Source organism: Neolamprologus multifasciatus, chromosome 3 (assembly GCF_963576455.1).
Source record: "Neolamprologus multifasciatus chromosome 3, fNeoMul1.2, whole genome shotgun sequence".
NCBI classification, from domain to species: Eukaryota; Metazoa; Chordata; class Actinopteri; order Cichliformes; family Cichlidae; genus Neolamprologus; species Neolamprologus multifasciatus.
In genome coordinates, this window is record NC_140441.1 from 32,472,026 (window position 1) to 32,484,715 (window position 12,690).

The 12,690-nt window shown below is 42.4% G+C and overlaps 1 long non-coding RNA gene across 1 annotated transcript in view; it reads left to right on the plus strand.

Annotated features, from left to right (window-relative positions):
• LOC146522611 (uncharacterized) overlaps nt 1–12,690 on the plus strand; it is a 110,701-nt gene that overhangs the window by 72,551 nt on the left and 25,460 nt on the right. The gene's annotated exons all lie outside the window — the stretch shown is intronic.

Here is a 12,690-nt window from a genome sequence, read left to right on the forward strand (position 1 = left end):
TGGATTTTGGATTTCCAGTCCAGTCCTGGTTTAAACTATTAACAATTGAGCAACAGTGCTCATCCTTGCTCTTCGGAAATCTGTGTTAAACAACAAACATAAATTAGAAACAAAAATACATCTGAGTAGAGAATTTTAATCTTCAAATGTTTCTGAGCCATCTTCAACCTGCTTTTAACAGAGAAAAGTCCCACAGTCAATGCAGCCTGAATGAAATCCTAAATGTTCAGCACACAGAGAGACACAGAGGGACTGTTTAAAGTTTAGTGTTAACCTGAGTCACTGATCATTTACAGTATTACAGAGTCTGGCAGTCTTTGCATGATGTCCACGTCACTGTAAGTTTCTAGTTGACTCTCAGGTGTGCCAGCAGGAAAGAGTAATAATAACCTGCATCCTGAGGTTTGTCATGCAGGATTAACGGAGCCAGGCTTTGGGAGGAATCACTGTCAATCTGTTCACACAGCTAGGATTGTATTTTACACTGACCCTGGGTCAGTATAAGTATCATACAGTTTAAACGAAGCACTGAAACCTGCACATATTTATTACAGATGCATTGAAGCTAATTGAGATATTTACTGTCAATCTGTGGCTGCGATTAATCACTTTACTGGAAACTTTATTAACTAGTAACTTCAGTCATGACAGAAGCTAATATTTCTGTCCTAACATTGTTTAAACAGTAACAGCTTTACTACAATATGAGCTAACGTTTACACCGTAACTTTAAGCTAGCACCATAAAGAAGGTAAAACATGTAATAATATCTACAAATGCATCTTAAAGCTGTTATATTAGCACTCGGTGTATTACTAACATAACCTCATTAACATTATTGACACTCGCTGACTTTTAATAGTCATTCTATAAATGCTGTCCGTTTAAATGGCCTTACCTGTACACACTGCTGTATCCACCGAATTTCAGCCAGAGTGGATTCTGGAGTCTTCCCACGCTCCTGTTAGTGATCCTCCATCTGAATGGATGAGAACAACCTTCTAAACAATCTAGCAGGAGATGGCCCATATCTATGGGACTGATTTCTGATTGGTAAAAAAGTTACCGGAAACTCCACTGGCGGCATGTTATCTAATGTGTTAAACTATTTTTTTTAAAAAGTAGCGAGTCAAATTTTGCAAATGTAACGGAGTAAATATAACTCGTTACTACCCACCTCTGCCTGCATCCTGAGGTTTGTCATGCAGGATTAAAGGAGCCAGGCTTTGTTCACACAGCTAGGATTGTATTTTACACTGACCCTGGGTCAGTATAAGTATCACACAGTTTAAACGAAGCACTGAAACTTGAATATATTTATTAGATGCATTGAAGCTAATCGAGATATTTACTGTCAATCTGTGGCTGCGATTAATCACTTCACTGGAAACTTTATTAACTAGTAACTTCATCAGTCATGACAGAAGCTAATATTTCTGTCCTAACATCGTTTAAACAGTAACAGCTTTACTACTTTACTACTATGCTGTCCGTTTAAACGGTCTTACCTGTAAACACTGCTGTATCCACCGAATTTCAGCCAGAGTGGATTCTGGAGTCTTCCCACGTTCCTGTTAGTGATCCTCCATCTGGATGGATGAGAACAACCTTCTGAACAATCTAGCAGGAGATGGCCCATATCTATGGGACTGATTTCTGCTAATAACGCCTGATGGTCTGATAACAGCCGAAGCGGATGAATAAAGTCACCCAGTCGCTAGCTGTGCCATTACCCAGAATACACCACTCCCTCCATAAATGCAATAAACGATACAAAGGTATAGCTGTATTTAATGTATCTGCTGTTTCTCAGGTAGTTGTTTACATTATATAATTTATTGTGTTCAGTATACGTCACTACAATGTAATTTTGGAAATATATAAATATACGGACAACAGGCTCTTCCGTGGCAATCTCTTGTCGTCAATAAACGACATTTAGGGAGCTCTATAGTATTCAATGAGAGGACCCTGCACGTCAATTCTCAACGCGAGGGGGGTACCCTGCGCGTCGATAAGTGAAGCAGAGGGAGCCTGACCATGTGTCACACATTTGACGACTTGGGAGTGAGAACGTGTTTGTTGTTCAGCCGCTGGTTTCCTCTTTCTGGCACGAAGTGGGCAATAAACAAACAAGTGAGACGGACTCGCGCCACAAAAGCTGATCAGCTGATCATTGATCAGTTTCATGATTGAAGTAGCAGCAGGATAGGGAGGGAAAGAGAAGAGGCAATTGCTCCATATACCGGTTGTTAAGCTTAACGTAGAAATGCTTTACAAACATTCAGAGATGAACTTACACACTTGCTTTACTTCTCTCTGGGATAACTTCCTCGGAGATGAAATGCTGGATTGGTAGCGAGGCTACAAATGCACACAGCCGCTCGATCACGTGACGCATACTGCTGTGACGTGCTACGGTTATGAGCCGAGTTATGCAATGTCGGAAGTTTTGTGAGGTGGTTTTTTGATATTTAATGGATCGGATGACATTTTTTTATTTCTCTCCGATATCCGATCCAGTAATTTACATCAGTATCGGACGATACCGATACGTAATATCGTATCAGTCCATCTCTAGTTTTTATATTTCCAGGCTCCAAAAGAGCACAAACAGAAGAGCATTTAACGTCCAAAGAATGGGAATAAACAGCATCTGAACTATCAGTGTCTGAGACGGATATGTCAGCTGAGACAGTTTTGAGACCTCCAAGTTCAGTTTTGGCACAGCCTGAAAAGTCAGATATTGGGGTTGTCAGATAGAGGACAAACTGACTCAGGGCTAACAAAGTCTGGTCTGGCTGTCTCAGAGGGATTTGCCCCAAGATTAGGAAAAGTAACACAACATGAGTCCTTTAGCCCCTCAACTCTAGCATCTGGGTGAAAAATCAGTCCTTAAATCCTCTGAGCTGGAGTCTGTGGAACCAGATACATTGGTGTTTGCATTCCTGCTCTTAGGGAGTGAAGCGAGAGAGTCTTTCTCACTCACCACAACTGGCGGCTCGGAAGTTCTGGAATGCGACTGAGGGGTGGAGCGCCGGTGGCGCATATGTTGCCTTCTCCTGGAAACAGGGGCTGGAAATGTAGAGGAGACCGGTAATGGCAAATTAGTGGAAGCTGGCTCCTCGTCCCCCGACCACATCGTTGCCAGAAAAGAGGCAGGTGAACGATAGTCGGAGTCAATCAGAATGGGTGGGTCATTCTGTGGCAGCAGCGAAGGATCAGTATCCTGCTGCCGTGGTTGTCGTGGCGTTGAAGAAAGATCCATGTTCTGCCGCTGCTGTGTCGTGGGGAGCTCATATGGCTTCACAGCAAGCTCCTTCCACTGCTGCTGTGGTTGCTGCAAGTTCGGCATGGAGTACTGGAAGCGAGCAAAGGCTGCTAGCTCCCGAGCTTGAAGAACCTTGTGGGCTTCGTGCAGCACATCCAACAAGCCCATGAACCCCCTGAGTTGGCGGAAATGTGGATTCCTCTCGAGGATTGCTTTGATAGCATTTATCCCAATTGCCATCGCCTTAGTATCCTCTGTGTGGGAAATCCGCTTCACCAAGCTCATGATGAGGGCGAGATCGCTCTCCCGGGATGAGCCCGCTGGGTCCAGGTTGGTCGCGTCATGGCTGTGAGCAAGCAGGCAGAGAGGAAGGACCCAAAATGAAGGACTCACGGAGGCGAAAGTAAACTCAGAATGAACTGCTTTATTGCAGGCTGCTGATCAAACAGAAGACTAACTAATCTGGGAAATATAAACTAACAGGCAGGCAAAAACAGGTAACAGAACACACAGCAGAAACTGAGGGTGAGTAGACATTGACAACGCGACAGCGAAAAAAGGAAACACACTTATATACACATGGCAGTAATCAAGGGATGAGAGACAGGAGGGGAACACACCTGGGAGAAATCACAGCTGACGAGACAGGGGAAACGTAAACTGAACACACTCACATAAGACAAGGATCTTCAGAATAAAACAGGAAACTAACAGACACAGAGGACCAGACAAGACACCATGGACAGAAAGAGGGGCATACGGGCAGAGAAGACTAAGCACAGGCCAAATCTAAACTAAATATGAGGGCAAGAGAACTAAACCTAACCCAGAAATAATCATCATCATCATAGGATAGCTAAAGAATCAGAACATAATTATAATGAGCATAATCTGGAAACACCAAAATACAAGAAACCAAAAAAGCAGGGTAAAAATGACCCAGAACCGTGACATCTTCAGATAAAAACAGATACACTTTTTTAATTGTAACATCAAATCAGACGAAATGTTTATTTATTTATTTTTAGATTGATAAATATAAAAACCCTTTTTGTTAAATTTAAGAGTAAAGAGATAAATTGTGTCATGGTCCTGGGTCATGTGACCCAGTATTCTGAGTTTCTTGGTGTTTTTGTTATTCTTTTCAGTCTAGTTTCATTTCAGTTTATCTAGTTTCATTCTGCCATGTTTCATGTCCAAGTGTTCTTTGTTTGTCAAGTTCGAGTCATGTCTGTGTCTCGTTATGTTTCCTGTTTTGTTTTGAAAGGGCTTTGTGTTTTGTGTTAATTGTATTTAGTTTCACGTGTCCTGTCATTATGTTAATTGTTGTCAGCTGTTTTCCCCATGTGATTCTACTTCCCTTGATTATTCCTTATGTGTATTTAGTCTGTGTGTTTCCGCTCAGTCAGTGTCAGGTTGTCTGTTAACCTCACCACAGTTTTCATAGGTTTACCTCATTGTTTCGCTGTGTTTCCTAGTTTACTCAGTGTTCATAGTTTTGTCATAGTTTGTTCACTGAGTGTCACAGCCTTCTGTTAACACAGTGTTCATAGTCTCTTTAGTGTCCCCAGTTTCATGTTTTTCTTCTGCAATCAGCCAATAAAGGCTTGCTTTATTTTTTGAAACTACGTTTTGTCTCCAACGTGTCTGCATCTGGGTCTATTCTATTCTATTCTTCACACTGGCGCACCCCACCACAAATTGTTTGTATTTCTTAATTGCAAATGGCACCAAAATTGTATTCAAAACTGAGCCACACTTATGGAGCTCCACAATTCTTTTCCAGGTGTTTTGGTTGTTATCTCTTGATTTTCCCATGTCAAAGAAACAGGCTCTCTGTGTTTGGGGGTGCCTTATATGGATACACAGGTGTGCCACCAATTTACTCACATGGACTCTACTCACCTATCAGAAGCTTCTTCAGCTCAGAATGGAATCGTCTGGAGTTTTTTTTAACAATAAACTTGTATATGTACTCACTTGATGAAAAGTGATAAAAAAAAAATGAGACAGCTCTCTCTTTTTATTCTGACATTTAACTAATTCAAACGATATTTCAATATTTATTTATCTAAAACAAAACAAGTTTAATCTAAATTGATGTTTAACAGTAAAAAAAAGTTTTTATGTTTTCTCCCTAAAGTGTATGTAAATATCTGGTTTCAACTGTGAATATACTGCTGTGTATTGAAATTCCTCGTTTTGCATAGAAATATACTGAACAACATACAAAGCATAATACATAAAATAACATCTACCTGAGTTTTTTTCTTTGAAAGAAGCCCCTTTATGTCCATTGTTGTGTTCATCAGTACATAACTGAAAACGATTTAGAGTGCTTTGTTTAGCAGTGGAGGGTAACAACTGAAAATATGAAATAAACACACATGTAAGGTAAGACTTGCTAAAAAACAGCATTGTTGTTGTTCGGCTTTTCATTTCGCCATTTGTTGATTCACTCGAAGAGCAAGTAATGTAATATGGGCTAAGTGATCAGTTTGACATCAATCTTTTGTGATAAACCGTCATATTTACATTATTTGTACAGAACGAATGATTTACTTTGTTACCTGGTCAAACTTAAGCTCTCCTCCGTCTGCAACAAACTTGCAGGGAACAGCTTCTCCCCCCTCGTTCACATGCGTAAGTGCTGTGCTTAGTCGCCCAGTGCCTGAGCTCGGATCATACCACAATTAGGGGGAATTTACGACAGTGCGCTATGTTCTTTGAATATTGTGTGTAGTTTTTGTTTTATACAGTTGTCAGTCAGGCATCTAACTATGAAACAAATTACACTGAAAAAATGACCCGGGCTTAAGCCCAGTAAGCCACACACCCCGCGCCGCTGATGGTCGACTCCAAATCTCCCGAACACTATGTCGATTTCTCGATTTTCGAGACCAAGACGAGAAAGTAAAAGTAAAAGTGGTCCAATCTTGGTCTCGAGACATCCAACTCTAACTCCCAGTGGCATGGGAACAATATGAGTACAGCACCACCAACACTGGAGACAGAACAATACTGGAAGAGCATATGGGAGAAGGACAGCAACATAAATAGCAATGCTCAGTGGCTAGTGGATCTGAGGGCAGACCGCAGTTACCTCGCTGAACAGGGTTCAGTAACCATCACAGTGGCAGATATCCAAGAAAGGGTCTCCAGTATGAAGAGTTGGAAAGCACCAGGCCCTGACATGGTTCACGCCTATTGGCTGAAGAAACTGAAGAAGCTGACTGCACTCCATGAGCGCCTGGCAAATGAACCAGCTGCTAGTTGACGAGAGACCCCCAGAATGGCTAACCGAAGGCCGGACAGTCATGATCCTCAAGGACCCCCAGAAGGGACCGGTTCCCTCCAACTATCCACCAATAACCTGCCTCAGCACCACGTGGAAGCTTGTATGGGTCAATACATGAGTGGGGCACAGAAAGGGATAGGCAAGAATACCAGATGGGGACTGAATGGGGATGTGGCGGACAACACTGGAGGCCAACATCAAGCCCATCGCACAAGTCGCCACTATTAACACAATTTTATTTATTAAAAAAATAAAAACAAAACAACAAGGACGGCGCACTAAATGTTTAAAATGGTGTCCCAAATTACAAAAAAATAAACATACAACTGGGACTTACCAGCAGCGGTGGACCAAAAGAAAACCACACAAAAAAACCTACTATAGTCTATTCACCTGGTGCTGTACAACAAAAGAAGTGTGGAAAACAACCCGCCACCTAAGGTCCCACGGCCACTGATAGATCCTCAGTTCGCTGAAATAAAAGCACACGATATACACATAAAAAAAGATAAAAACATGGGACATAAACAGGCTCTCTATATACTAAAAAAAGAAATTAAAAGAAAAACGGAGATCTGCAATAAAACACACCCACATACACACCAGAGCACAGATTGGAAATACTCTACTCTGCGAGCCAGCCCACAGCTGGTACTGGTTCCCATTGTCCGTAGCCCCACTCAGTCTCGTGCAGCTCTCCACAACTGGGAGAAAAGGGAGAGGCAGTACCAGTTTAGTAACACCAGCCCAATATGCAGCTGAAGATCGCCCCGACCAGCCGCGAAAGCTGGAGTGAAACGATAGTCCAAAAAGGGGCTTAGCGTGAGACCCAAAGGTCCCAGGGGCGAGGCAAGCAGCAGGAACAAAACTGGACAGCCAACAGATCGGAACACAAGATAAAACAGGGCAAGACAAGACAGCAGCTAGGCAGGCGTCTCGACTCTTCGCTTAAAATCAGGCAGTTGGTCCCTGAGAGGGTGCGGCAGCAATCAAACCCCCAAGACTGGAGGCGCTGTACTGTATGGTGGACGCAACTCACGCATCTCTCCACCGCGGCTGGAGTAAAGGAAAGAGAAACAGCCGCGCTGTAGCGCCAGCCACTAGGCCAGCATTTACTGCTGTATCGATACAAGGAGTGAGTGCAGCGGAAAGAGAACGAGGGTGGTAGAGCGAGCGAGAAAGAGAGAAAAAGAAGGGCGAGTAGCCCATCCGGCTACATCTGCATAGACCTGGCTACGGACCTGACTACGGAATGGAACAGTTGGGCAACATTGGAGACATAGAGGACAGCTACAAATACCTGGGGATCCCACAGGCAAATGGAAACCAGGAAGAGGACGCTAGGAAAGCTGCAACCACCAAGTACCTGCAGAGGTTCAGGTGAGTCCTGAGGAGTCCTGACACACTAATCATGGCAACACAGGAACAAGCATTGAGCACAAGATCCATAGAGGCTGGGGTCTATCACACCAGGCAAGATCCCAGGTGCAGGCTGTGTAAAGATGCCCCAGAGACAATCCAGCACATAACAGCAGGGTGCAAGATGCTAGCAGGCAAGGCATACATGGAACATCATAACCAAGGGGCCGGCATAGTGTACAGGAACATCTTGTCCTGATTAGTGATTGAGGAGTGAGACAAACGACCACTGGTCCAAGTGCGTCAAAACAATGATTTTATTAAACACATGTGTGGAAAGATACACAGCTCTATATTGCCAACACAGATCTCCCGTCAAAACATACTTTCAGCATAGTTTTATTATGTCAGGGTTAACGCCCCTTCTCACGTTAGACAAAACATCACATCTATAGGTTATAATTAATGACAGTTCAACAAGTTTCCGTGTTCAACAGCATTTTTCCCTATATGGTTGTCTGGCTCCTCCAGATGCTTCCTGTAGACCCCGGATCACTAGTTGCTAAGCAGAGACAAAGCAAGATGTCTTTCACCTTTACCCTAGAAGTTATACTTAATGTCTATGTGTATGTAAGCATGTTAGGCATTCATTCACAGCATTCAAGTCATTTCATCAATATATCAGTTCAGACATAACGCTGAACGAAGCTTTCAACCTTCATAAGACTGAGTGCTTAACTCTATCATGAGCACAGATGTAATGTGTGTAATAACATGATTGAAACTGTATGTTTAATAAATGGAATAAATGTTTAATCAAATGCCACTGCTCAAAGCTTAATAAAAAGGATATAAAAGAATCAACATGATATAAAATGATATAATCCCCACAATCTGTGCCGAGTATACAGTGGGGCAAAAAAGTATTTAGTCAGCCACCGATTGTGCAAGTTCCCCCACTTAAAATGATGACAGAGGTCAGTAATTTGCACCAGAGGTACACTTCAACTGTGAGAGACAGAATGTGAAAAAAAAATCCATGAATTCACATGGTAGGATTTGTAAAGAATTTATTCGTAAATCAGGGTGGAAAATAAGTATTTGGTCACCTCAAACAAGGAAAATCCCTGGCTCTCACAGACCTGTAACGTCTTCTGTAAGAAGCTTTTCTGTCCCCCACTCGTTACCTGTATGAATGGCACCTGTTTGACCTCATCATCTGTATAAAAGACACCTGTCCACAGCCTCAACCAGTCAGACTCCAAACTCCGCCATGGCCAAGACCAAAGAGCTTTCGAAGGACACCAGGAAAAGAATTGTAGACCTGCACCAGACTGGGAAGAGTGAATCTACAATAGGCAAGCAGCTTGGTGTGAAAAAATCAACTGTGGGAGCAATCATCGGAAAATGGAAGACATACAAGACCACTGATAATCTCCCTCGATCTGGGGCTCCACGCAAGATCTCATCCCGTGGGGTCAAAATGATCATGAGAACGGTGAGCAAAGATCCCAGAACCACATGGGGGGACCTGGTGAATGACCTGCAGAGAGCTGGGACCAAAGTAACAAAGGTCACCATCAGTAACACACTACAACGGCAGGGAATCAAATCCCGCAGTGCCAGATGTGTTCCGCTGCTGAAGCCAGTGCATGTCCAGGCCCGTCTGAAGTTTGCCAGAGAGCACATGGATGATACAGCAGAGGATTGGGAGAATGTCATGTGGTCAGATGAAACCAAAGTAGAACTTTTTGGTATAAACTCAACTCGTCGTGTTTGGAGGAAGAAGAATACTGAGTTGCATCCCAAGAACACCATACCTACTGTGAAGCATGGGGGTGGAAACATCATGCTATGGGGCTGTTTTTCTGCCAAGGGGACAGGACGACTGATCCGTGTTAAGGACAGAATGAATGGGGCCAAGTATCGTGAGATTTTGAGCCAAAACCTCCTTCCATCAGTGAGAACTTTGAAGATGAAACGAGGCTGGGTCTTCCAACATGACAATGATCCAAAACACACCGCCCGGGCAACAAAGGAGTGGCTCCGTAAGAAGCATTTGAAAGTCCTGGAGTGGCCTAGCCAGTCTCCAGACCTCAACCCCATAGAAAATCTGTGGCGGGAGTTGAAAGTCCGTGTTGCTTGGCGACAGCCCCAAAACATCACTGCTCTTGAGAAGATCTGCATGGAGGAATGGGCCAAAATACCAGCTACTGTGTGTTCAAACCTGGTAAAGACCTATAGTAAACGTTTGACCTCTGTTATTGCCAACAAAGGTTATGTTACAAAGTATTGAGTTGTATTTTTGTTATTGACCAAATACTTATTTTCCACCCTGATTCACGAATAAATTCTTTACAAATCCTACCATGTGAATTCATGGATTTTTTTTTCACATTCTGTCTCTCACAGTTGAAGTGTACCTCTGGTGCAAATTACTGACCTCTGTCATCATTTTAAGTGGGGGAACTTGCACAATCGGTGGCTGACTAAATACTTTTTTGCCCCACTGTAACCTGGAAGTGGTGGCTAACCAACCAGACATAGTGGTGGTAGACAAACAGAAGAAGAGCTCGAGAAGATGTGGAGGGTGAAGGTGACGGTGGTCCCAGTGGTAATTGGAGCACTAGGTGCAGTGACTCCCAAGCTATGCGAGTGGCTCCAGCAGATCCTGGGAACAACATCGGAGATCTCTGTCCAGAAGAGCGCAGTCCTAGGAACAGCTAAGATACTGAGCAGGACCCTCAAGCTCCCAGGCCTCTGGTAGAGGACCCGAACTTGAAGGATTGACTGCCCACAGGGGCGAGCAGGAATTTTTTTTTTTATATATATATATAGGCAGGTAAATGGAAATGGATTCACCAGCACCAGCCTACTGATGTGTACAGTGCTGTTGCACAGTTTTAATTTTAATTTTTTCAAAAGTGACCTTAGACAAGAAAGCTTAATTTGTGATAATTTCTACAGGTGAAATTTAATCTTGTACAAAATTGAATCAAATTGAATCATAGATCAAATCGAATCAGGACCTTTTGAATCAGATTTGTATCAGTTATATAAATAGTGATGATACCTAGGCCTACTGTTAACTATTTTAAACCTGTTCACCACTTACTTTTGTACTATTACAAGCTATTCACTGGGCTTTGTGTCATTTAGAGTATTTAATGATTAAATACACAGCCTGGAGCTGCTCAATTTGAATCCACAAGCTTGAATACTCACTTACTTAATCTTTCTTTCCCAGTTAGTTAACACCTGTATTTTATACCAAATTCCAATTTTATCTTTCTATATATCTTCTTCTACTTAAAACCTGTGTGTTTTTTTTAGCAAGTTTGATTTGATATTCACTTTTATTCTTGTGTAATTACTGCCAATGACCTGTTAGCATATTCAGTACTTTGTTAATGGTCTTATATTGTTCATGTTTTGACCCGCTGTTTTATTGTGAAGCACGTTGGTATACCGTTGGTTTTTAAATGTGCTATAAAAAATACATTTGTATTGTATAGTATTGTATAGTATTTAATCTTTTGGTTTCTCTCTGTGCTCCATCGCCCTTCATCGTGTCGCTGATTACATCACAGCGACACAATGAAGGGTGTCCCAATTTGAAGTGTACTCTAAATGCGGTCGACAAATGCGCAGTTCATTTCCCCAATTTGAAGGGTGGGTCCGGTGTAGACTTCGTGGTCCCATATATCCCACAATTCATAGCGCAGCAGTGGGTGTGGATAGTTTTTCGGAAAAAAACGACGCATGGCTGAAGCGAAGTGGCCAAAGAGTGAAGTTTCAAAGGTAAGTACTGAATATCATGTCACTTATTTATGTCCGAATGTTTAATAATAAAGAACATTAAAACGTTACTGTTGGCCACATGTCAGTGTAGCTTAGTTAAAAAGAGTCAAATTTCGTTAAATAGGACATTGGCATCACCTACTGTTGTAAAAGTCACCCTGCAACATTCACAAATGGCAAGGGATTCTGGGTAATCCTCAGAATAATGGAGGATTCCTGCGAGGTAAGGGAAAAAAAGGAAAGGAGAAAAAAAGGAAAAAAATGGGAGCATAGTTAACTAACTTTGTTGTTGCTTTTCCATTAAGATCTTGCGATGATTACCCCGGACAATAAAGGAAAGCATTATAACTGTTGCCTTTTTGTTGTGAATGCAGGTATGTGACTGTGTCAAACTGTTCAGAGAAATCACATTGTTTTATGTACAGCTCTAAAATATATTTCAGTATTCCCTTCATTTGGGAAATTTAAAAAACCTCCTTCCATCAGTGAGAACTTTGAAGATGAAACGAGGCTGGGTCTTCCAACATGACAATGATCCAAAACACACCGCCCGGGCAACAAAGGAGTGGCTCCGTAAGAAGCATTTGAAAGTCCTGGAGTGGCCTAGCCAGTCTCCAGACCTCAACCCCATAGAAAATCTGTGGCGGGAGTTGAAAGTCCGTGTTGCTTGGCGACAGCCCCAAAACATCACTGCTCTTGAGAAGATCTGCATGGAGGAATGGGCCAAAATACCAGCTACTGTGTGTGCAAACCTGGTAAAGACCTATAGTAAACGTTTGACCTCTGTTATTGCCAACAAAGGTTATGTTACAAAGTATTGAGTTGTATTTTTGTTATTGACCAAATACTTATTTTCCACCCTGATTCACGAATAAATTCTTTACAAATCCTACCATGTGAATTCATGGATTTTTTTTTTCACATTCTGTCTCTCACAGTTGAAGTGTACCTCTGGTGCAAA